This window comes from Bubalus kerabau, chromosome 5, assembly GCF_029407905.1.
Source record: "Bubalus kerabau isolate K-KA32 ecotype Philippines breed swamp buffalo chromosome 5, PCC_UOA_SB_1v2, whole genome shotgun sequence".
In the NCBI taxonomy this organism is placed as follows: Eukaryota; Metazoa; Chordata; class Mammalia; order Artiodactyla; family Bovidae; genus Bubalus; species Bubalus kerabau.
The window spans coordinates 121,434,286-121,459,143 of NC_073628.1; the positions used below are offsets into that span (position 1 = coordinate 121,434,286).

General features: G+C 37.1%; 1 long non-coding RNA gene and 1 other non-coding gene across 4 annotated transcripts; one reads left to right on the forward strand and one right to left on the reverse strand.

Moving 5' to 3' along the window:
* Positions 1-7,521: 7,521 nt before the first annotated feature.
* On the forward strand, positions 7,522-23,651 carry LOC129653362 (uncharacterized). Of its 3 annotated transcripts, none has more exons than XR_008715081.1 (5): positions 7,522-7,536; positions 7,943-8,133; positions 8,224-8,630; positions 20,351-20,474; positions 22,944-23,651. It is a non-coding gene; the product is annotated as an uncharacterized LOC129653362 (long non-coding RNA). The 3 variants fall into 3 exon arrangements; XR_008715080.1 differs by lacking the exon at positions 7,522-7,536 and adding an exon at positions 7,675-7,689; XR_008715079.1 differs by lacking the exons at positions 7,522-7,536; positions 20,351-20,474 and having other exon boundaries at positions 8,119-8,133.
* On the reverse strand, positions 8,841-8,913 carry TRNAG-CCC (transfer RNA glycine (anticodon CCC)). The gene has a single exon. It is a non-coding gene; the product is annotated as a tRNA-Gly (tRNA).
* Positions 23,652-24,858: the final 1,207 nt, after the last annotated feature.

Here is a 24,858-nt window from a genome sequence, read left to right on the forward strand (position 1 = left end):
TTTTCCAGTCCTGTGGCCACTGCTGAGTTTTCCAAATCTGCTGGCATATTGAGTGCAGCACTTTCACAGCATCATCTTCCAGGATTTGAAATAGCTCCACTGGAATTCCATCACCTCCACTAGCTTTGTTCGTAGTGATGCTTCCTAAGGCCCACTTGACTTCACATTCCGGCATGTCTGGTTCTAGGTGAGTGATCACACCATCATGATTATCTGGGTCATTGTCTTATCATTGAGGAATGATGAGGGCAAAAGCCTGAGGTAGAAGGGTTTAAGAGAGGAAAGGGGAAAAATTGGAGACAGCACTTAGACAACTTTTTAAGATTTTCTCTAACAGGGAGAAGAGAAGTGAAGTGACAGCTGGAAGGGAAAGTGAAGTTGAGTATTTTTTTTTTACCTGCAAGATGGACAATGATCAAGTAGAAAAGAAGAAATGGAAAATACAGCAATGAGGAATAAAATTTGTAGAGTGATGTCAAGAAGGAACAGAGCTAGTATGAAAAGTTAAAGGGGGATGATGGGCTTTGCTTGTCTAGTAATAGCACATGGCAGCAGATAGAAGTGGGATTGACGTGAAAAGAGGTCAAGTCTCTGGTTTGTTCTGAGTGTGCGCCTGGTCATTCCACAGTGGCTTTCTACTGTGGAAGAGAGTTGTGTGTCCACTGTGGACCTTTGAATAAGGCTCACTGAAGTCTAGTATATTAATATATCGTTGGTGCTTTCACTGCATGAGACACAGGAAGTCTAGGGTTTTAATCTCAGTTCCACGTCAATTTCCCAAAGTGAGGTTATTTCTCTGACCTTCAGTTTCTGGGGGTTGGAGGGGAAGGAGAGGGAGGGAGGGAGTTAGGGAGAGATGGGGTGAGAGAGCACTTTTCTTTTTCTCTTTGGTCCGGAGCATTACTTCTTAATTGTATGCTTTCCTCATTCTGTTTCACTAAATTGTCCTATGCTCTCTCTTTAAATTCCCTTGTTTAGAAGGCAAAGTTAAACCATTGTTATAAAATTTCCTTTTTGTTCAGAGTCAGTATACTTTTGTTACTGTTTGATGATATGTATTGGAGGAGCATTTTTATGGCTCACAAGTACTTTCTTATAATTTATATCATGTTTGTAAGCAAGGAAGTACCTATTTAACATTTAACATATTGGGACTTTGGGAAGCAGAGAGGTTGAGTGACTAGCCCAAGGACACACAGCTACTACGTGGTAGACTTGGACCAGAAATTAAGGTATTTTTCTAATAGTACCTCTCTCTAATAACACCTTTCACAGTATTAAATTGCAGTATTAGAATGGAGGCTTATACTTGAATGTAGAATGCAAAGAAACTAAATAAAGAAAATATTCAAAATATATTCTGCCATTTTGTTCTTGTTAAAAATAAATTATATAAGAATATATTCTTTTTTTTTAAAGAATTCTGACAGTTCAGACAAAACAAGTCCCCATTTACTCACCCAAGTCTCACTGCCCTTCATAGAGGTGACTACTGTTATCAATCAGCTTGTATGTATCTCTCTCTTTTAAAAAGTGGTCTCTGGTGTTGCTTTATCTGGTTTGAAAAGTAGTATGTTGTCATTATAAGAGAAAAAAGAAGAGAAAAAATCACCCACTCATTATCTCACTAAACAGAGATAAATATTTTAGTGTCTTTCCTACTAGTTTTCTTAAAATTATTTTTTTTGGAGTATAGTTGATTTAGAATATTGTGTTAGTTTCTGCTGTATAGCAAAGTGAATCAGTTATACATATACATATATCCACTCTTAGATTCTATTCCCGTATAGGTCATCACATAGTGGAGCTCCCTGTGCTATACAGTAGGTTCTTATTAAATGTTATCTATTTCATATTAGTGTGTATATATCAATTCCAGTCTCCCGATTTATCCCTCCTCCCCCCAATCCCTTGATAACCTTAAGTTTGTTTTCTGTATATGTGACTCCATTTATGTTTTGTAAATCCTACTAGTTTTTATCTATGAGATATTTATAATAATGCATATTTTATATAATTGTATTTTTAGTGCCTGACGTTTTAAGTTTTAACACTGTTGGGTAGCTGCCTGTTCTCCAGCCCAGTCACCCACCTAGAAGCTAGTACCGTATCACAACCAGCTGTTTGCATGGCATCATACTCCCAAATGCCAGATATCTATCCCTTGAGAAAGAAATTCTGCTCCTAAGACTATTTCCTACCTCACTAAGGATAAGTGAGGCATTGTGTGCTAACAAAAAAGAGCAAAGGGCCCTAACCTCAACCAATGGGAGAAAGGTTAAATAAATTTTGTTGCATCTGTAAGATGGAACGCTGCCATCAAAAATCATGATTTCCCCTTGAAGAAAAATGACATCTTTTCTTCTCAAGCTAGGATGGAAAACAATAACTAACAAAAGGTCAAAAGGGATTTTTGCATATGAACACGCAGGTTTTGGTTGATCCTGTATCTATTTCATATAAAAATATGCTATACCCCAAACATTGTGGTCTATTGTTATTTAATAAGCAAACCTATCTAAAAAAATCATGATTTTCTAATTACCTGGGAAAATGCTTATAATAAAATAATAGGTATATATATCATACTGCTGCTGCTGCTGCTAAGTTGCTTCAGTCATGTCTGACAATATGAGTATTATAAACTGTGTGTGTATAAAATACATATAATATTATAATTTAAAAAATATCTTTATATATTTCATGCCTTTACATTAGATTATTTTTTTAAGTATATTAATTTGTGCTAAATAATTTCATAAGAAATGCATTAAAATATTAACTGCAGTTATCTGTCAGAAGTGGATGATGGTTGATTATTTCTTTCAACATATTTTTCTGTGCTTTTCTACTTCTTCCAGTAAAGATATATTACTTTTATGAGGAAAACAAATTTTTTAACATTGTATTATGGGCATTTTCCCATATTGCTAACAATTTTTTTGGAACCCTTGTTTTTAATGACAGCATATTTCTTTAGTTAGATGTGGTCCCCTAATTTAACTATTTACTATAATATTGGAAGTTTCCAATATTTTTGAAATTATAAATAATGTTGAGATAAATTATTTCCTTTATCAGGTGGGAATGTTCTTTTTTCTGTCTAATAGGGTGCATCTTCATTTATGAACCTCACTGAGTGTTTTTCAGGAAGAGAGAACAGATTCCATGTTAATTATTGAATCTCATTGTCTAGGTGAGTGCCTCACATCTACTGAGCCACTTATATCAAAGAATAATGACGGGGACAATAATAATGAACATGCATCTTTGGTTACTCATTAATGCCATCTGCTCAGTAAACCGTTAATGAGCTTACACTTTTGACCTGTGAAAAGTGCTTTTAATTACACTTTTTTCCCCTCTTTTCACTGTGTGATTCTACCAGACTGCTGGATCCTTTGAACATGCTGTCACTTGTTTGGAGTGGCAAATAAGCTCTCTGGTTTTGTGCTGACTTAAACAATGATTAAAAACAAATATCCCTCTAGGCTTTGGGTGTTGAACCAAGTATAGGATGAATATTTTGGGGTTAAGAGTTCCCACAGTCTATTTGATTAATAAACAAATCATGTAACTTTTCAGTAATAGATAATTGCTCAATGATTACAAATAAAACAAAAACATAAAAATTATGAAACTAAATAGTAATCAACTAAATTAAAACAACTATTAAAATTAAATAACTTTTTAAACCTATGAAATTAGCAAAGATTTTTAAACTGAAACATCCAATTTTGTCAGATATAGAGAAAAGTATTCATGAAAAGCTTATTGGCCAGTGAGATTGTAAACTGATTCCTTTTGGTCAATTCAGACATAAATATTAATGCCCAGAATCTACTTTCTCTTTGAGCCAGTGTTTATACTTAGAGAAATGTATCCTAAAGAAATAATTATTACTGTGGGATTCTGGTAAAGATTAGTGACAAAACATGTTCAGCAATATTTATACTAAGAAATAAAGAGAACAATCTCAACCTGAGTATATTCAGTCAATATGTATTTATTGAGTCCTATTATATGCCAAATTCCATCATTCCTCAGAATCTTTGGCTACAATGATGATAGAATAGGTGATCAAATACCTATAGCCCAGTAGGTACATCCATTCAATGAAATTCTAGGTACCCATTTAAAAATCATTCTGCAGAAGTTTGCTTCAGTTAAGATAGAGTAACAGGGTTTAGATTTACCTTACTGTGTTAAGCAACAAAATACAAGAGAAATTCTTTTTACAAAGTAATGGTATTCAGGCATTGAACAATGGGCAGGGTAGCACTGTAATCTCTGAGAGAAAAGAAATTAAAAAAAAAAAACTTAAGATTTTGGGGAAGTCAAGGCTGCTAACATTGTTAGAGTGGAATGCTTGGGAGGAAGAACTCCATGAAGAGAGAGCTTCATATATCTCTAGAGGGATCCCCTTGAGTCTTTGACTGAGTGCTGATCTGCACATATGTGAAAAGAAACTTTCTGAACCTAAGGAAATAACTGCTAGAAGGAATGGGTAGGAAATAGCAGCATCACACAAAGGTGGGGAGTACTAATGTTTCCTTTAGCCAGAGTACAAAGATTTTATACAGCAGAATTCTTAGAAGGTAATCACTTTAATAATAGGGATTAACTGACCTTAGACTAAAGGCTGCTTTGGCCCTATCATAACAAAGCTTAAAAGCAAGATACACAAAGATGCTGCTGCTGCTGCTAAGTCACTTCAGTCGTGTCTGACTCTGTGCGACCCCATAGACGGCAGCCCACCAGGCACCCCCGTCCCTGGGATTCTCCAGGCAAGAACACTGGAGTGGGTTGCCATTTCCTTCTCCAATGCGTGAAAGTGAAGTCGCTCAGTCATGTCTGACTCTTCGCGACCCCATGGACTGCAGCCTACCAGGCTCCTCCGTCATGCAGCTGATTGCTAATAACTTCACTGCACACCAGAACAAAATCCAATGCTGTTTAAAGTAATTTAACAAAATTCAACTACCAATGATGTAAAATTAAGTCTCTATAGCAATCAATCAAAAATTATCAGGTATGCAAAGAGGTAAGAACATCTGACCCATAGTCAGAAGAAAAATCAGTCAATAGAAAAAGAAATGACACAGGTACAGAAAATAGCAGAAAAAGAACATCAAAGCAGCTATTATGTATGTTCACATTATTATGAACGCATATGTATGTTCAAAAAGGTAGAGGAAAACCTGATGATGATAGAAATTGAAGATATTGAAAAAGGACCTAAGTGAGACTTTTAGAAATGAAAAAGAAAATATCAGAAACAAAATATACATTGGATGAGAGTAACAGCAGATTAGATACTACCAAAGAAGAGATCAGTTTAAAGATATAGCAATAGAAGTGTTCCAAAATGAGGCAAAGATATATATATATATATATATTTTAAGGAACAGAACATCAGTGATGTGTGAACCAATATAACACATTCTATCACATGTGTTACTAGAAGCAGAAATTTTTTTTCTGGAAATAATGGGCAAAGTTGGGGAGTTGATTGCTTGCAAAGGGCAAGAAGATAATTTTTTGGATGATGGAAATATTTTATATCAATTAAATATATATATTAATTGTGGTGGTTATACAATTTTATTCATATATCAAAACTCATTAGACTTAAAATTGGTAAATTTTACTGCAGATTTATCTCTATAAAAATTATGGTCCCCTTCACAAAAATGATGTGGAGTATCATGAAATGATGATGAAAAATGTACTAAGGTAAAAAAGAAAAGCTTGTAGTATATGTTTACATTACATTTTATTTTTTGAAAAATGTAGAAAAGACTCTTGAGAATCCCTTTGAAAGCAAGGAAATCAAATCAGTCAGTCTTAAAGGAAATCAACCCTGAAGACTCACTGGAAGGACTGATGCTAAAGCAGAAGCTCCAATACTTTGTCTGCCTGCTGCAAACAGCTGACTCACTGGGAAAGACCCTGAAGCTGGGAAAGATTGAGGACAGAGAGAGAAGGGGATGACAGAGGATGAGATGGTTCGATGGCATCATGGGTTCAATGACATGAACTTGGGCCAACTGCAGGAGATGCCAAGGACAGGTAAGCCTGGTGTGATGCAATCCAAGGGGTCACAAAGAGTTGGACATGACTTAGCGACTGAACAACAACAAAGGAAAAGGCTGAAGAGATATATAACAAAATATTAGCCCTACTGATTGCTTTGTAATGGGATAATTTTTTTTAAGTAAATTAATTTTTCTTCTTTTTGCTTAATGTTTAGTTTTAGTTTTCAATTTTTTCCCAAAGACTAGTTGCATTGTCCAGACTTGAAAGACGTGATAGGAATCACCAGCCCTGCATCTTTCAAGTCTTTGATGATGGAACTAGTCTTTCTGATGGTTGGGGGTGGGGGTGTTTCATAATACTCCACAGTTCACGAGACTAATGTGCAGACTTTGCCCGAGTCTGAGTATACATATTCAGACTATATACTCTGAACTGGGGATACAATCACCTAATAGGTTTATGGTCACCCAGGACCTATGAATAGGTGGGCTGATCTGTACGATAATCTCTTAACTGTAAGGGGTGTACCTCAGGATGGGTCTCCAAGAATTAGCACATTTTGGAGTAGAAGTCAGTAAAGATTCAGAGGACTAGTTATGTCCCTCAGTGCGCAGTTTTCTTGTTAAATGGTCTCACTTCCCACAGTTTTCATAGGAAAAGTTAGAAGAGAGATGTAACCTGCTTTCGTGTGCTTGCAAGTTTCTCCCTCAGTAGTGCCTTGCTTTCCTTCTGTGAACTGATTCCCATCAGAGAAGTGGCTATTACAGTAGTTCTCATCAGACTTAAAGTTTGTTTGCCAGACTTAAAGTTGTTAGTTATATAAATCAAGTAGGACCTTAGTGGGCTCCCCCCTATTTCAACCCGAAGGGACCCACAATAAACCAACAAAAAGAATCATTCATTGAATGTCAGACAGTTCTGCCCATTAGGTTATTTTGCATCTGTGTACCTTGCATTTAATCATTGCAAATCAATACTCAGCTTCTGTGACCCCAGATTCCTGGTATTTTTCAGTAAAATCAGTGGAGGCCGTTTCCAATGCAGTGCCCCCAGCTTGTAGGAAATAACTGTGTGCATGGGTGCTCAGTCTCTCAGTTGTGTCCGACTCTTTTTAACCCCATTGACTGTAGCCTGCCAGGCTCTTCTGTCCATGGAATTTCCTGGGCAAGATAGTGGAATGGGTTGCCCTTTCCTCCTGCAGGGGATCTTCCCGAACTGAGGATTGAACTCATGTCTTCTGCATTGCCAGTGGATTCTTTACCGCTGAGCCACCTGGGAAACCCATCGGCTATTACTAGGTGAGGTCTTATGAGACCTTCAAGCAAGGCAAGGACAGTTTTAGTAAAAGGAGGATTTGAGACTTTTTTCCACTCTCAGTAGACAGCTCAGCTCAGTGTAGTCAGTTATCTGAATCTTCCCATTTGTCCTCATTTTACATCTTGGGGCTCTAGCCTTTTATTACTGCTGCCCTTGGTTTCACCTAACATATTTGCCTAGGTTGTGAATTACATTTAATGGACATAGTTAAATGTTATGAAATGGGTAACATCTAAAATCAATCTTTGAGTTTGTTTTGGGGTTGTTACAGGCCTTCAGGAGCAAGAGATTGGAGACTTGTATAGGACCATTATAGAAATCCCCTGATAATTGGTCTGTATTTATAGCCAGTAATTTTTAATTTTCAAAATATCCTTCTGTTTCCTTAAGCTATCAAATGTCCTTGTGCTTTTTCATTCATTTTATATAGTAGTTATTTGCCAGAGGAGCGGTCCCCAACCTTTTTTGCACCAGGGACCAGTTTTGTGGAAGACAGGTTTTCCATGGACCCAGGGTGAGGGGATGGTCTTGGGATGATTCAAGCACATAACATATATGTGCTTTATTTCTATTATTGTTACATCAGCTTCACCTCAGATCATCAGGCACTAGATCCTGGAGGTTGGAAACCCCTGTTATATATGGGGGTCTCGCCAAACCTGCCTTCAGTGAGGTCTTCATTCCAGCTGATCACCATTTGCCCTTGGCTGCCATGGGCTGCTAGAGTTTCATCCATTACTACCAGCCGGGCTTATTATTCCATTTAGTTGCAATCAGGTCAGATAATAGATTTATTCATAATGCCTCTGTTTCATTAGGAATCTGTTGCTTGTCCCTGATACCTGATACAGATATCTGCTTATTTAGGTTCCGTGATAGGCAGAACAATGCCTCTGAAGATGCCCCTCTCCTCATCTCTGGAAACTGTGAGTGTGTTAAGTTTACATGGCAAAGAAGAATCAAGGGTGCAGATGGAATTAATGTTGACAATCAACTGGCTTTACAATAGGGAGACGAGCCTGGATTATCCAGGTGGAACCAGTGTAATCACCAGAGTGCTTAAAAATGGAGGAGGGAGTTAGAAAAAGGGAAAGTCAAAGGGAGATGTGTCAAGGGAAGAACGGTCAGAGAAATGCAATGTTGCTGGCTTTGATAATGGAAGAAAGATGCCTCTGAAAACTGGGGAAACCAAGAAATGGATTCTTCCATGGAGTCCTAGAAAGGAATGCACACTTGTTGATACCTTGATTTTAGAACTCCTGACTTCTAGAACTGTAAGTGAATGATTTTGTGTTGTCTTAAACTACAAAGTTTGTAGTAAGTAACATTGCAGTAGCAATAGAAAACTAAGCAGATTCTTAGTTTCAAGCACAGGAAACTACATGGCTTTAAATATATATATTTTTTTATTTTTATTTCTTTATTTGACTGCACCAGTCTTAGTTGTGGCATGCAAACTCTTCTTTGCTTAATGTGGGGTCTAGTTCCCTGACCAGGGATTGAACCTGGGCCCCCTGCATTGGGAGTACAGAGTCTTAGCCACTGGACCACCAGGCAAGTCCCCTAAATGTCTGTTATTGAGAGAGTTTTATCAGATAGCACATAGACTATCTGGGAGAACCAGAACACAAGCCCTGGAGGCTCTTTGTCCGAAGTCATACCACAGTTTTCTCAAGAATGTGGTTCATTGAACTGTCTCAGTCCCCTTGGGGGCATAGCGACTGAGCTGGCACTGTTGATAGCGTTGCTGGACACTAGGTCTCAAACACTGTTGCTGGAAAATTCAGCCTCCCTCTGGAAACTAAATGTAGGTGCTATTCTGTGTCACCCTCTCCAGACATCGATTTTGTGCAGTCTCCACTTCTTTGTGTCATTAACGTCTAATCAGAACCTAGAATCTAGATGTATGATTATCTTGGCTTGGCTTGTATGCTTGTACCGTGTAGCTGCAAGGGATTTTGAGAAATATCTGCCATAGCTTACGTTTCTGCTCTGCTTCCAGGCTGGTGCATTCCTCACTTAAGAAGGTGATTCAGCTGCTAGTTACCAAAAAGAATGACTAATGTCTACCACAGCATTTATAATCCCAGAAGAGGAGAGATTTTTGTCTCCCAGGGTCTGCTCCAATCTCTGAGAAAGATTCTGACTTGCCTTAGGTCTTTTGCTGACCCCCTGTAACGAATTATTGTTTAATATGAGTAGAAGGTCACTGATTGGAAGGTTTTGGTGGGGGTCCTTGACTTCCCTTTATGGAAAGATATAGGTACCCAAAGTAAAATTGATTGAGTTAGCAGACAAAGAGGGAAAGGAAAAAGCCATATTCTGATAAAAAGAGCTTATGGCTATAGCTAGACCCATTTAAGTTAAATCACTGCTTGCTGGTTTGCAAACTCCAATTTATTCAAATGTACCTGCATTTTACCAGGGGAGTTAAATAGTCCTAATTCTGGTGCTGAGTTGCCTGTATATGTCCAGGTTCTGTCACTAATAACTGGGTGATTTGTGTTTCAATGTTCTCATTTTGAGAATGGATATAAGAATAGTACTTCCTAGAACAGTTGTGATTAATACATGAATTAATGAACTTAGAATAGTGCTTGGTACATAGTAATTGCTATCATTAATTATTATTATTATTTTAATACAACTCAGACACACAAAGACAGGAACTTAATTATTTTTATATAATCTAGTTTTCAAACTGTTATTTCTGCTAATGGTGGTGGAGTGTGGGTGTGGGAGGGGAACTGAAAATGGCCAATAAGAGATAATTCAAACAGCATATTTTAGACAAAAGCAGTAAGTTTAAAACTCAAACTCCTAAAGAAACTGTCTCCCCTCTCTCGTGGGGTCTCACCCTCCTCTCCTTTCCTTCCCTAATGTGAACTGGGATGCAGGAAGAAAATGTAGACGATAGTGGCAGCAGGATGGTACCCAAGCTGTCTCCTATATCTTCTCAGATGTCCATCTGACTGGTGTGTCTGGTCAGATCTTGTCCCTTTAATCTTGAGCCGGTGGCCACTGAAGTATCGCTGGTTTGGGGCATCCCTGAAGAATTTGGGTCCTGCCACAGCCTCCAGAAACGAAGCCCATGCTCATTGTGACCCTTCCTCCTGACTCCAGGCTGCTTTGCTTTAATTTTCCTGCAATGCCCAGAATTTCCATTTGTTTTATCTCTGCATTTTATGGTATGCATTACCACCCTCTGGGCTTCCCAGGTGGTACAGTTGTACAGAATCTGCCTGCCAATGCAGGAGATCCCTAGGTCAGGAAGATCCCCTGGAGGAAGAAATGGCTACCCACTTCAGTATTTTTGCCTGGAGAATCCCATGGACGGAGGAGCCTGGCATTTTACAGTCCATGGGGTCGCAAAGAGGCAGACACGACTGAGCACTCACACATGCATGCACCACCCTCTACCGTTCCTACTCTGTTGACCCCGTACCATGTTGAAAAGAGCGTGTAAAATGCTAGTCTTTTTTAAGGAGTTTGCATTTTCTAAAGGCTATTCTTTTGAGACATGAGGAGAAAGTCTCTGTACTTGGATTCCTCTAGCTTCCTGAACTTCTTCCTTTTTTTTTTCTTTTTTTTTCCTTACTCTCTCCTGTCATCTCCAGTTCCCCTAGTGACAAAGATTTCTTTTTTTTCCTTTCCCTGAATTAAGAGGTGTACCATATCCTGAATTCTTTCTGCCTTTGTTTCCCTGCTTTGTCTTTCAGGCTCTGGTTCTTAGTATTTCAAGAAAAAACTTTTGAGTTGCAAAATTTCATTCCTTCTCAATAGAATTTGGTGATCAAAACTTAAAAATGGCACTAAAACATATAATTTGCAAATTAAAGCTGGACAATAACTTTATCTTTCCTCTGAAAATGTTAAATGCTCTTGATTTTTACTGGGTAGGGAGAAGCAAGGCAAGTACACCAGTTTAATATTTTAAAAATAGTATTCCTGTTCCATCAAGCAGCAGATACTTGATAAAAAGCTATTCTTCTTTTATATAATATACTTGTTTAAAAGATATCAGTAAATAATGCTTAACTTTATGCATAAATGTTGGAGTTCCTCAGCAATATACTGGAGCTCTATGACATTGATTTATTCACTCAACAAATACAAACTGATAGCCTGTTATATGCTAGGACTTGCTTTAAGTGTTCTGTAATTTCCTTTCTAGAGTTTAGGCCAAATAGGTGACATTGCTTTCAACAGTGAAATTTTCTACAAAATAGCCCCCAGATTCTTCAGTAATTTGGGTATGGCCCAAGGTGCACCATATATATACCAAACCCACCCATTAACAAATAGTAAATTTTAAGTGTAGCGTCCCAGTTCAGTAAGGTTAACTTGCTTCTCTTGTCCCCCACTCAGTATTGGCTAAGTATGGGATGAAAGTTCAAGTTGTTGGGAGGGCCCCTGCTGATCTTTCTGTCTAAACAAACCCAGCCCAGCATAATTGCCAGGTTCCTAGATCTCCTGTTGGTTGCCTTCTTATTTTTGCCCAAGGCTGGCCATGAGCTCTGACATTGGCCTTGGCAGCAGAGGAGGTTTAATGACAGTGATGAGTTATACTGAATCCAAGGAGAAGTCCCCTTGTTGTTCATTGGCAATTATCACTAAGTTGTGTTCAACTCTATGTGACCCCATGATCTGTAGCCCACCAGGCTCCTCCATCCATGAGATTTCCCAGGCAGGAATACTGGTGTGGGTTGCCATTTCCTTCTCCAGGGGATCTTCCTGACCCAGAGATGGAGCCCACATCTTTTGCATTGGCAGGCAGATTCTTAACCACTGAGCCACTAGGAAAGCCCAAACTGCTCTTAGCTTACTGATTTTTGGAATGGGAAGCCATTGGTAAAATTGATGTCTCTTACTGAGGAGAAAAGATACTATTCCAAGTAGCAGAGTTCTGAGTGTGTCTTTTTGATCCTCTGTTTCCTAATTCTGTTTCCTAATTTTATGTAAATGTGGTATAGATTTCAAATTGTGAGAAGCTCATGGAAAAAGCAGGTAATTGGAAACATCTTGGCTATACTATACATGTCATGTATAGATCATATTTACCATTGCTACTTAGTTAATAAAATAATAGGTAAAGCTATAGGTTAAGTTTACTATAAAAATAAACTTCTACAACTTAATTTTACCAGTTCTCTGTAATGATAAAAATATAACCAATTTTCCAGAGATCACATGAATTTTTTTGGTATGTGTCAAGGATATTCCAAAGTGTTTTGCTATATATGAAATGGCAATTTTTCATGTGCAAAAGCAGATTTTAGAAAGATAGCAATAGATATGTCAAGATAAAACTGAAGATGCTTACCCATGCAAGAAAATGTCATATGTAGCCAGATTGGCTTGTAAATGCAAAAGCTTCTTATAACTCTTGAATCCTCTGTGTGTGCTTTTTTCCCCCTCTGTGTGCTAAGAAATCTCACAAAGGTAGCTCATCAGTTGTGACATGGCTACTATGAGGACTATTTCCTTGGAAAATGATCTCACATTACCTATACTTCCGTGTGCGTGTGCTAAGTCGCTTCAGTCATGTCCGACTCTTCATGAGCCTACAGACTATAGTGCACCAGACTCCTCTGTCCATGGGATTCTCCAGGCAAGGATACTGGAGCGAGTTGCCATGTCCTCCTCCAGGGGATTGTCCTAACCCAGGGGATCAAATCTACATCTCCTGTGTCTCCTGCATTGGCTGGTGGGTTCTTTACCACTAGTGCCACCTGGGAAGCCCACCTATACTTCAGTGACTAAGTCAAATGCCTGAGAAATTCTTTGGAACCAAGACTGAGACATTTTCCAATTTTTGAGCTGATTCTATGTAACATATGTGTTCCTAAACAGCTGTTTTAAACTATGTATTTTTCAACTTAATAATTTCATTGCACTAAGGAGAACTCCCAAGCAAGTATCCAAAGCAAAAACCATCTTGTACTCTAATCACAATCTGATTTAGCTATTTTATAATTTTTTAAAAAGCAAGACATACCTGGTTTATATTTCACATAAAAGAAGGTTTTGAAAATACTAGATTTGTATTTGTTAATGTGTAAAGTACACAGATATTAACAGTACATTTTGATGGGTTTTGCCAGATGCATGCCTACGTGACCAACATCTCAGCAAAGATGTAGAACATTTCCACAACTTATAAATTTTCCTAAAGTGCCTTTGCAGTCAATCCCTTTTCTCCCTCCCAGCCATAGTTCTAATCTTTATTACCATAGTTTAGTTTAGTTTCTTCTTGAACTTTCTATAAAGGGAATACACTCTTGCATCTGGATTCTTCTGTTCAAAATGTTTTTGAGATTCATGTTGTTATGGGTGTCAGTAGTTCATTTTTTTTTATTGCTATGAAGCATTCCACTTAGTGATTATGCCACAATTTGTTTAACCATACTTCTATTGATAAATATTTTAGTGTCCAATTTTTGGCTATTATAAGTAAAACTGCTGTGAATATTCTTAAAAGGTCTTTGTGTAGAAATGTTTTCATTTGTCCTAGGTAAATTATTAGGAGTGGAATTACTGGTTCATGGAGTAGGGATGTGTATAATTTACAAAGAACCAATAAATAATTTCCTGAGGTAGTTTCTGCATTTTTGTCTCCCACCAGTAATGTGGGAGTTCCAGTTGTTTCATATCCTTGCAAATATTTATATTGTGTGTTTTTAGCCATTTGAGTGACAAGTCTCATTGTGGTGTTAATTTGAATTTCCGTGATGACAAATGATGAGCACTTTTTATGTGATTCTTGGCCATTTATGTCTTGTGTTTCCTCTTTTCTTAAAAGTATATTCTCCAGTTTTGCATATTTTAAAAATTGGGTCATTATTATTAATTTGTGGTAGTTCTTTATGTATTTTGGATATAAGTTCTTTATCAGGTACATGTGTCACAAATATTTTCTTCAGTTTCTGGATTTTTTTGTTCATCAAAAGATGAGCCAAAGATTTTAATTTAGATGAAATCCAATTGATTACCTTTATTCATGATTAGAACCTTAAAAAACCTTATCTGCAAAATCTTTGTCCATCCAAGATCATAAAGATAGCCTCTTAAATTTTCTTCCAGAAGCTTTATAGTTTTAAGTTTTATGATCAATCTCTAATTTTTTATATGGCATGAAATAGAAGTTCAGAAGTTGCAAATGGATATATACATTTTCCTAGCACTATTGGTTGAAAAGACATTCCTTCTACATTCAGTTGCATTGACTCCTTTTGTCAACAGTTTTTTATTTAACATGGATCTATGAACTCTCTATTCTACTCCACTGATCTATTTGAATATCTGTACATTGATATCACACCATCTTAGTTACTGTCAGTCAGTCAGTTTAGTCGCTCAGTCGTGTCCGACTCTTTGCGACCCCGTGAATTGCAGCACACCAGGCCTCCCTGTCCATCACCAACTCCTAGAGTCCACTCAAACTCATGTCCATTGAGTCAGTGATGCCATCCAGCCATCTCATCCTCTGTCGTCCCCTTCTCCTCCTGCCCCCAATCCCTCCCAGCATCAGGGTCTTTTCCATGAGTCAACTCTTCGCATGAGGTGGCCAAAGTACTGGAGTTTCAGCTTAGCATCAGTCCTTCCAATGAACACCCAGGACTGATCTCCTTCAGGATGGACTGGTTGGATCTCCTTGCAGTCCAAGGGACTCTCAAGGAGTCTTCTCCAACACCACAGTTCAAAAGCATCAATTCTTCGGTGCTCAGTTTTCTTCACAGTCCAACTCTCACACCCATACATGACCACCGGAAAAACCATAGCCTTAACTAGACAGACCTTTGTCGGCAAAGTAATGTCTCTGCTTTTGAATATGCTATCTAGGTTGGTCATAACTTGCCTTCCAAGGAGTAAGCGTCTTTTAATTTCATGGCTGCAGTCACCATCTGTAGTGATTTTGGAGCCCAGAAAAATAAAGCCTGACACTGTTTCCACTGTTTCCCCATCTATTTCCTGTGAAGTGATGGGACCAGAAACCATGATCTTCGTTTTCTGAAAGTTGAGCTTTAAGCCAACTTTTTCACTCTCCTCTTTCACTTTCACCAAGAGGCTCTTTAGTTCCTCTTCACTATCTGCCATAAGGGTGGTGTCATCTGCATATCTGAGGTTATTGATATTTCTCCCGGCAATCTTGATTCCAGCTTGTGCTTCTTCTAGCCCAGCGTTTCTCATGATGTACTCTGCATAGAAGTTAAATAAGCAGGGTGACAATATACAGCCTTGATGTACTCCTTTTCCTATTTGGAACCAGTCTGTTGTTCCATGTCCAGTTCTAACTGTTGCTTACAGTAAATCTTGAAATTGGGTAGTGTAAGTACTTAAATTTTGTTTTTCTTTTTAAAGATTATTTTGACTATTTTCAATCATTCTCATTTTCATGTAAACTTTTAGAAATAGTCTGTTGATTTCTACTTTTAAAAAGGCTTGTAGGGTTTTTAATGGGATCACCTTATTTTACATTTATTTTTTATGTTTTTATTGAGGTATAATAGATTGACAATGTTGTGTTACTTTTTGCTGTCCAGTAGAAGTGATTCAGTTATACATATCATATATACACATTCTTTTTTTTATATTCTTTTCCATTATGGTTTATTGTAGGATATTTAATATAGTTCTCTGTGTTGTACAGTAAGACCTTGTTGTTATCCATTTTATACATAAAAGTTTGCATCTGCTAACCCCAACATCCCACTCCATCCCTCCCCCAGCGCCTTCCTCCTTGGCAATCACCAGTTTGTTCTCTATGTTCATGATTCTGTTTCATAGATAGGTTTATTTGTGTCATATTTAGATTTCACACATAAGTTATATCATACGGTATCTGTCTTTCTCTTTTTGATTTACCTTCACTTAGTATGATAATCTCTAGTTGCATTCATGTTGCTGCAAATGGCATTATTTCATTCATTCTTATGGCTGAGTAGCATTCCATTGTACAAATATACCACATCTTCTTTATTGAATGTTACTTTAAATCCAGAGATAAATTTGGGGAGAAAATGCCATATTAACAAACCTGAGTCTTACAAACTCATGAGCATTACATATCCCTATTTAGGTCTTTAAGTTCTCTTAGTAATATTTTATTTGTCACTATAGAAGTCTTTCACATTTTTATTAAATTTATTTCAAAATTCTTCTATGATATTATGTCAATAAAATTTTATTTTTTCCCCATTTTTTAATTTATTTTTTTAAATTTTATTTTATTTTTAAACTTTACAAAATTGTATTCGTTTTGCCAAATATAAAAATGAATCTGCCACAGCATGTTTAATTATTTGCTTCTAGTTATATAGAAATAACTGATTTTGTTATATGAACCTTGTAACTTGAAATCTTGCAAAACCATCAATTATATTAGCTTCTCTATAGATTTCTTAGGATTTTCTATGTATAAATCATATCTACAAAGAAAGACAATTAAAAATTTTCTTTTTTGATATTTATGCCTTTTATTTCTTGCCTTATTGCACTAAGACTTCCAGTTACAAGTTAAATAGAAGAGCCATTATTAGAAGAAATTGCTTCTGATCTTAGGACAAGCATGTTAGTCTTTCACCACTGAGTATAATTTAGCTGTGGTTTTTATAAATGCCCTGCAAGATAAAGATACATTATTAGGTTGCTGCTGCTAAGTCACTTCAGTTGTGTCCGACTCAGCAATCCCATGGACTGCAGCCTACGAGGCTCCTCTGTCTGTGGGATTTTCCAGGCAAGAGTACTGGAGTGGGTTATCTGCCACCAATTCCTTACACAAAACTCTTAAAACCCATGTAATCTCCTGAGTTATAGGGATGATGGGAACCTCTAATAACAAATATTCTAATATTTGTTCTTTGACACCAGTTCCTGAAACAAAGTTCCTAAATCCTTTGGAATTTCCTAGATGATAGGAGATTCTTTTGCTCCTACGAGGTGACTCTTGGTGGGTTCATTATCATCTGGGTAGTCATCCAGACAACTTCAGGATGTGTTATGAGAAATACCAAGCCATGATAAGAAGCTTTGAACTTTCGGGCCTCCTCTCTAATCCTTTGAGAAGGGTAGAAGAGTTAGAGATTGATTCATAATCCTTTATGCCTATACGATGAAGCCTTTACAAAAATGTCTAAAGTGTAATGTTTGGAGAACTTCCACAAGCAAAGAGAGTGGTACATCCCAGTTCCATAGGGACAAAACTCCTACTCTGAGGAAGTTTCCAGACCTCACGCTATTGAAATATCATCTGTCTGTTCATCTGTATACTTTAATTATCCTTTATTATATAAACTGGTAAATGCAAGTGAGTGTTTCTCTGAGTTCCATGAGTCATTCTAGAAAATCAATCCTGAGGAGGAGGTCTTGGGAATCCCCAGTCTAGAGCTGGCCAGTTAGAAGTACAGGAAGTTGCATTTGGAATTTGAAGTGGGTGGAGTCTGTGAGACTGAGACCTTAATCTGTGGAATCTAACACTAACCCCAAGTAGATAGTAGCAGAATTGAATTGTAAGACACCTCACTGGCATCAAATCAGAGAATTGGTCAGTGTGGGGGAAGAACTCCACACATTTGGTGTCAGAAGTGTTGGTGAGAACAGAGGAAAGAAAATAGTATTTATTTCTATGTCATTTACTAGATTTAAGTTGCCGCCTTTTTATTCCTTGTTTTCCAAATTAATGAATTTGAATTTTGTCATATGTTTGTGCTTTGAATGAGATGCTTTTATGGTGAACTAAACAACCTATTGGTCATGATGCATTATACTCTGTATATTATTAGGTTTTTTTTTTTTTCGTAAATGTTTTCTTTTTTTTTGGCCACACCACACAGCATGTGGGATCTTAGTTCCCCAGCTGGGAGTGCAGTATCTTAACCACTGGACCACCAGAGAAGTCCCTATATTACTAGATTTACTAATATTTTGTTAAGAATTTTGGGGGAATTCCCTGGCAGTCCAGTGGTTAAGCCTCAGCGATTTCACTGGCAGGGCTGGGTTCAACCCTATGTGGTATGGCCAAAAAAAACCCAAAACAAAACAACAAAACATACAATAATTTATATTCAATAATTATTGGTATGTATCTGTAATATCCTTGTCAGGTTTTAGTATCAGGTTTATCCTGACCTCAGACACATTGGGTTATTTCTTCCTCTTTTATTTTCTGAGTATGCATAACATTGGTTTGTGTGTTCAGTTGCTCAGTCATGTCTGACTCTTTGGAACCCCATAGGCTGTAGCCCACCAGGCTCCTCTGTCCATGGAATTTTTCAGGCAAGAATACTGGAGTGTGTTGCCATTTTCTACTCCAGTGGATCTTCCTGAACCAGGGATCATACCCATGACTCTTGCATCTCCTGTGTTGGCAGGCAGGATCTTTACCACTGTGCCACTGCTATGTATAAAGCCTATATAGACTTTATAGGAAAGCCTATAAAAATAAAATTGATATTAGTTAAATGTTGGATAGAAATCACCAGTGACATCATCTAAGCCTTGAGGTTTCTTTTTGGAAAGTTTAAATATTTTCACATGCAAAGTTTAATGTTCAAATGTCCTGAACAGTTATATTCAAATTATTCCTATTACATTTTTATTAGTTTTCATAATTTGTGTTTTTAATCGATCTCTTTTCCATGTCATTTAAGTTGGATAATTTATTGGCATACAGTTTTTCATAATATTCCCTTATTATTATTATCTTAAGATCTAGAAGGTCTGTAATGATGTCCTTATTCCATTCCTGATATGGCATTTTGTGGGTTTTATTTCTTCCTTTTTATTTCCTGGTCCAGTCTTGACAGGATTTATCACTTAAAAAAAAAAAGTCTTTTCAAAAATCTAGCTTTTGACTTTTAAGTTTTATCTGTTGCTTGTTTATCCTTTCATTGTTTTTACATTCATTTGTATTTTCATTTTTGCTACTTTGAGGTTAATTATCTTGTTTTTTCTAGCTTCTTTAAGTAGAAGCTTAGATCATCTTAAGTGTTTCTTCTTTTCTGATATAAGCATTCAAAGCTAGAAATTTCTCTCTAAGCTCAGTATAGCTACATCCCATGAATTTTGACTTCATTAGCATTTTGCTTGAGACACTTTCTAATTTGCATTTAAATTGCATCTTTGACTTATGGATTATTTAGAAGTAGGTTTAGTAATTTCCAGATTCTGTGGTTTTTCTATTGATAACTGACTTCTAATTTAATTCTGTTGCACTTGGAGGAATTCTCTAAGTTCTTTGAGATTTGACTTATGCCCCCATCATATACACCTTCTAGATATTTGTTCCATGTGTATTTGGAAAAAGTATTTTGTGTTTTATAAAAGTCGAGTAGATCTAGTTGGTTGATTGTGTTGGTCAAATTTTCAGTATCCTTATTGATCTTCTCTGTTTGATATATTAACATAATGACTGAAAGAATAATGTAGGCTTCAACTCTATTAGATTTCTTTTTCCCCCTTCAGTTCTGTTTTTGTTTCATGTATTTTGTGGTCATGCTGTTCATGAATGGACACTGTTATTATGAAGTATCCTTCTTTATCTCTGGTAATATCTCTCATCTTGAAGTCTACTTCATCTGATTTTAATATGACCAGTGAGAAAATGATAGACTTTAAAATGCTTTCTGTTCATCTCTCTCATCTGCCAACCTACTGTCCCTCCTGTTGTCCTTTTCCCATCATTGTTAATTCATTGGTGGGGAGTCAGAGACAGTTTTGGGTTCTGACACTGCAGTTTTCTTAAAATTGGGCAGCACTGAGACAAGTGCAGGGCAAGAGTGCAGGTGCTTTGTTGGGCTCAGCCTGTATGAATAGGATGACAGGCTTAATCTACCTTTGGAAACATTTTTGATTTTTGCTTCCACCAAGCTAGTTAGAGGTATTATTTTGCTGAGAGAGATTAAAACTGAAAAAGTATTTTCAGGTGGTATCAACTTGCTAAGAATTGTAGAGATTATTTTTCTTCAATTGTCTTTATTTTCAATATTTTACACAGTAGAGGAAACCTATGGCATTTTGATTGAAAAGCTTAAGATTCACTGGTCTGGGATTCCAGCCTGAGAGTCAGAAGAATGGTATTTTTTGTTTGTTTGTTTGAAATTCCAAATGTCTGACTTAAGGTAAGTTTTTAAAAAGCTATCTGCTGCTGCCATCCACCCCTCTCCCCCAACAAATACTGAAACAAAGGCTGTGATGCTTATCGTAACCTATAACTCATGGACTTTTGTTCTTGAATGTGAGCTTTGAGATTATCCGCTCCTACTAGGTAATTTTATATGTAAGGAGACTGGGGCTTTGAGAGGCTGAGTGATATGCCTGAATAACATTCAGCATGCTCACAGCAGAGTGGAATTTGAACCCTAGACTATGATTTTTACTAAAATGTGATGAATTTAGAGAGCATTTAGAAAGACTCCAAGATTCCAAAATAATGAGTCTATACAAGATTTGACTAATAAGATGTCAAATAATTTAAAACATTTAAAAAATGCTGTTACCTGAGTTTGAAAAAGCAGAGCAGTGTTTATTTTCCGTAGCTAAATTTAAATTTAAGCAATCATGTCAGAAGAGCCCCATAAATCCTTGTCAAGTACCAAATAATCTTATTTAAAGAAGACGTCATTTTCTTCTTTATTTTTAACATAACAGTATCAATTTGTATAGCTTTTAACCATTACAAATGTTTCATTTGATCCTCACAAACAGCATATAAAAATAATAGCTAAAAATACCGAGTGCTTGCTCTGTGCCAGGAACTCTTCTAAGAGCTTTATATCTATCAACTTTTTCCTTAAAACAACCCTAGTTACTCTTGTTGCCCTCATTTTATTGATGAGGAAACCAAAACACAGAGTTAAAGTAACTTTCTCAAGGTCACAGAGCCTTGAAGGAGAGCTGGGACTGGCCCTAGAATGGATACCTTTAGTCATGTTCCTAGAGAGCTGCTTAGGTAAGCAGGGTCAAGGTATAGATTGTTCTTTATCTTTTTCCCATGAAGTTTTATTTTATTTTTTTCCCCTCCAAGTGCTGCTATATTTACCTGGAACACCTTATCCAGGTACCTTTTTCCAAGGCCATATGCTGCATTATATAACTTGGCACTGGCCATGTCTAAGTCATTAGGGAGAGCGTTTCCCAAGATATTAAGAAAAATCATGATACATTTTCTTGTAATTAAAATGAAATCTTTAGTTTTGACTTTGCTATATTTGGGGCTTCAAATTACAGAGATTTTCCTCTGTTATACCATTCAATTTGCCAGAATTTATTTTGGGAAAAAAAATTGTAATTCTGTATAATTCTCTTTCTGTATGCTAAAGAAATTTAAAAAATGTAGAGACTGAGAAGACAAGCCACAGACTAGGAGAAAATATTTGCAAAAGCACTTCTGTTAAAAAGCTGTTATCTAAAACATACAAAAGAAATCTTAAAGCTCAACAATATGAAGCAACTCTATAAAAATGAGTCAAAGACCGCATATGAAGAGATGTTCCATATCATGTGTAATCAAGGAAGTGCAAATTAATTCAACAATAAGATGCCACCTCCCACCTATCAGAATGGGCAAAATCTGGAACTCTGATAGCACCCAATCCTGAGTATTGGAGCAATAGGAACTCTTATTCATTACTGGTGAGATTGCAAAATGGTACAGCCACTTTGAAAGAAAATCTGACACTTTCTTACAGAACTAAACATTCTCTTACCATGGAGTACACAAGTTGCATTCCTTGGAATTTACCCAAAGGAGTTGAAAACATATCCACACAAAAACCTGCACATGGCCACTTATAGCACCTTTATTCATAATTGCTACAACTTGGAAGTAACCAGATGTTCTTCAGTGGGTGAAAGGATAGATAAACTGAGACACATCCAGACCATAGAATATTATTCAGTGCTAAAAAGAAATGTTATTAAGCCACGAAAAGGCAAGGAAGAAACTTAAATGCATGTTACTAAATGAAAGAAGCTGATCTGTAAAGGCTATACACTGTTCAATTTCAACCATATGACATTCTGGAAAAGATAGAATTATGGACACAGTAAAATATCTGTGGTTCCTAGGAAAAGGGATGAATAGGTGAAGCACAGAGGGTTTTTAAGGCAGTGAAAATGCTTTGTATGATACTGTAGTTATAGATACATGTCATACGTTTTCCCAGTCACTTAGAATGCATAGCAATGAAGAGAGGTATAAAGTAAACTGTGTACTTTGGGTGATTGTGATGTGTCAATATCAACTCATCAATTCAATAAATGTACCTCTCTGGTGGTCGATATGTATGATGGGAGAGAGGCTGCATGTGTTGGGTGGGGCACATAGTATATGGGAAACCTCTGTACCTTCCTCTCAGTTTTGCTGAAAATCTAAAATGGCTCTATAGAGTCTTAAAAAAAAAAAGCAGATATGAACAGAACGACATGACACATTGGATATAATATAGATGCAAAAAAATGTGTATAGGAGGATGGGACTAGGTGAAAGATACAGACTTGCAAGTAGAGATAGTTCAGTTTTGTGTTGTACAATATTTATTTATTGAGTACTTACCCTGAGCCAGGTACTGATTTTTCCCATCCTACAGATGTAAGACTGAAGCTTAGAGAAGAATCTGCAACTGAAGTCTTAAACAGAGCAACTGAAGCAACTGAAGCCAGAAACAGAGCTGGGACTTAAATCCAGATCAGTCTGGCTCTAAGGAGTGTATTCCTTATCATCTGCCATACTGCCTGTGAGATGCCTGTGGGACCATCTTGGAGAGATGCCCAATAGGCAGCAGAAAATAAGTCTGGAATCCAAGATTAGGTATGAATGTGGCCATTGAGTTGAACTGAAGACAAAGGGAATGACTTGTCACTTTGGATGAATTTAAGTGACGGATACCTCACGACAGAAAAGACAAGGAAGTATGCTACCATAATTGATGTCAAGGTCCAGGAACATATTGGTCATCCGTTATGGTTGAGTTGTTACCGTCTCCAATCAGGTGACCCACTCTGAGACAAGTGTGACCGATAAGAATGTTTTCTTTATAGTTTTCCATACATTGTAGCTGCCTTCTACATGTTGAACCCTTTAATGATCCTCCAAACCACCTTCCCTCTTTTGGGGATAATACTGTGTGGAAATACTTGAATCTGGACTAGCACTCACTGTGCACCAGTGCTATATAGAAAAAAAAATCAGCATCAGAGTCCTGGTCTGCTGGAAGCTCAGACCCTATCGCCAGCTGGGATCAGGGCTCTGTACCCTTGATCTTAAGATGAATAAAGTAAAGTATGAAAATAAAGAATGTATCTTTTATCTGGTTATGTTCTGTTACTTTAAAATAAGTTAAGTCTTGAATGTCAGTGAAGTCCTGTGACTTTTTCAGCCTCCCACCTCCCTTTAAACTAACCCAAAGATAGTTTTCTTTATTTCTCTGGGCTGCTGTCATCTTACACAGAGTTTCAAGACAGCCAAAAGCAGCACCCAGATCATATTTTTCCATCTATCCTATTTTTAAAGAAAATTTTTATGCTCAAAAGCCTGTGAATTTTTTTCCCCAGAAACAACCTGAAATGATAACTTGAGCCTTTTTCCTTTCTGCTTTTCTTCTTGAGAAGAGCTGCCTTGCATCAGAGTCCTAGGTTTCATTGTAATTCTGTCAAGTATTAGCAGTGTAACAAAGGGCAAGATCCTCAAATACACTGATCCTTAATTTCCTTGCCTGTGAAGTGGAGAGAATGCCAATGCTTTAGATAGTGAAGATGCAGTGAGAAGTGTTTTCCATTTAGATACATTCCATGGTTCCTGGTATACAGTAGTCATCTAATACATGCTTGTCTCTCTTGTCTTCTCTCCTTCTCTTTATAACTTATACTTCTCTTTCTTTTCCTCCTGCTGGAAGGGAGAGAACTGAAGACAGTCATTTTGTGTCTGGATGGCCTGCTGTAAGGGTATAGGGAAAATTTCCTTTGATTCTTCCTCTTATGTGTTTTCTTTGTTCTCCTTTGCAACCTGCCCTGGCCTCAAGCCTCCTTGTTTAAGGTGCTCCATTTGCTTATTTCTCCTAAATCCTCCTTTCTATTGCTTCTTCTGTTTCTTTATTTTTTAAAGCAAGCTCAAGGATTGGTACATCTAACAAAGGAAAGACAAAAAATAAGGACAGTTAAAGGATTGATAAAATTGTCCTTTGAAACCCTCTACTGCAATTCTGTATATGTCTAGGAGGAACACAGGTATATCACACAGTCTTTGCCTGGCAAAATAGTTCTACAGGATGGAGGTCTTCAACCTTTTCTGTGCTGAGTTAAACTCTGAATGACATTCTTGTTCTTGACATACTTTCTTGGAGACAGAGGTGAGATGGATTGTAGGTTATGGACAACTCTAAGAGCCTCTTGCTCTATCTTCTCTGTATTCACCCCAGTTTCTCTCCAAGAGAAGAAGTGCAAGTGAATTTGAGATGATTATGGGCACAGACTTTAATTGATTCTTGTGTATAAAAAAGGTGAATC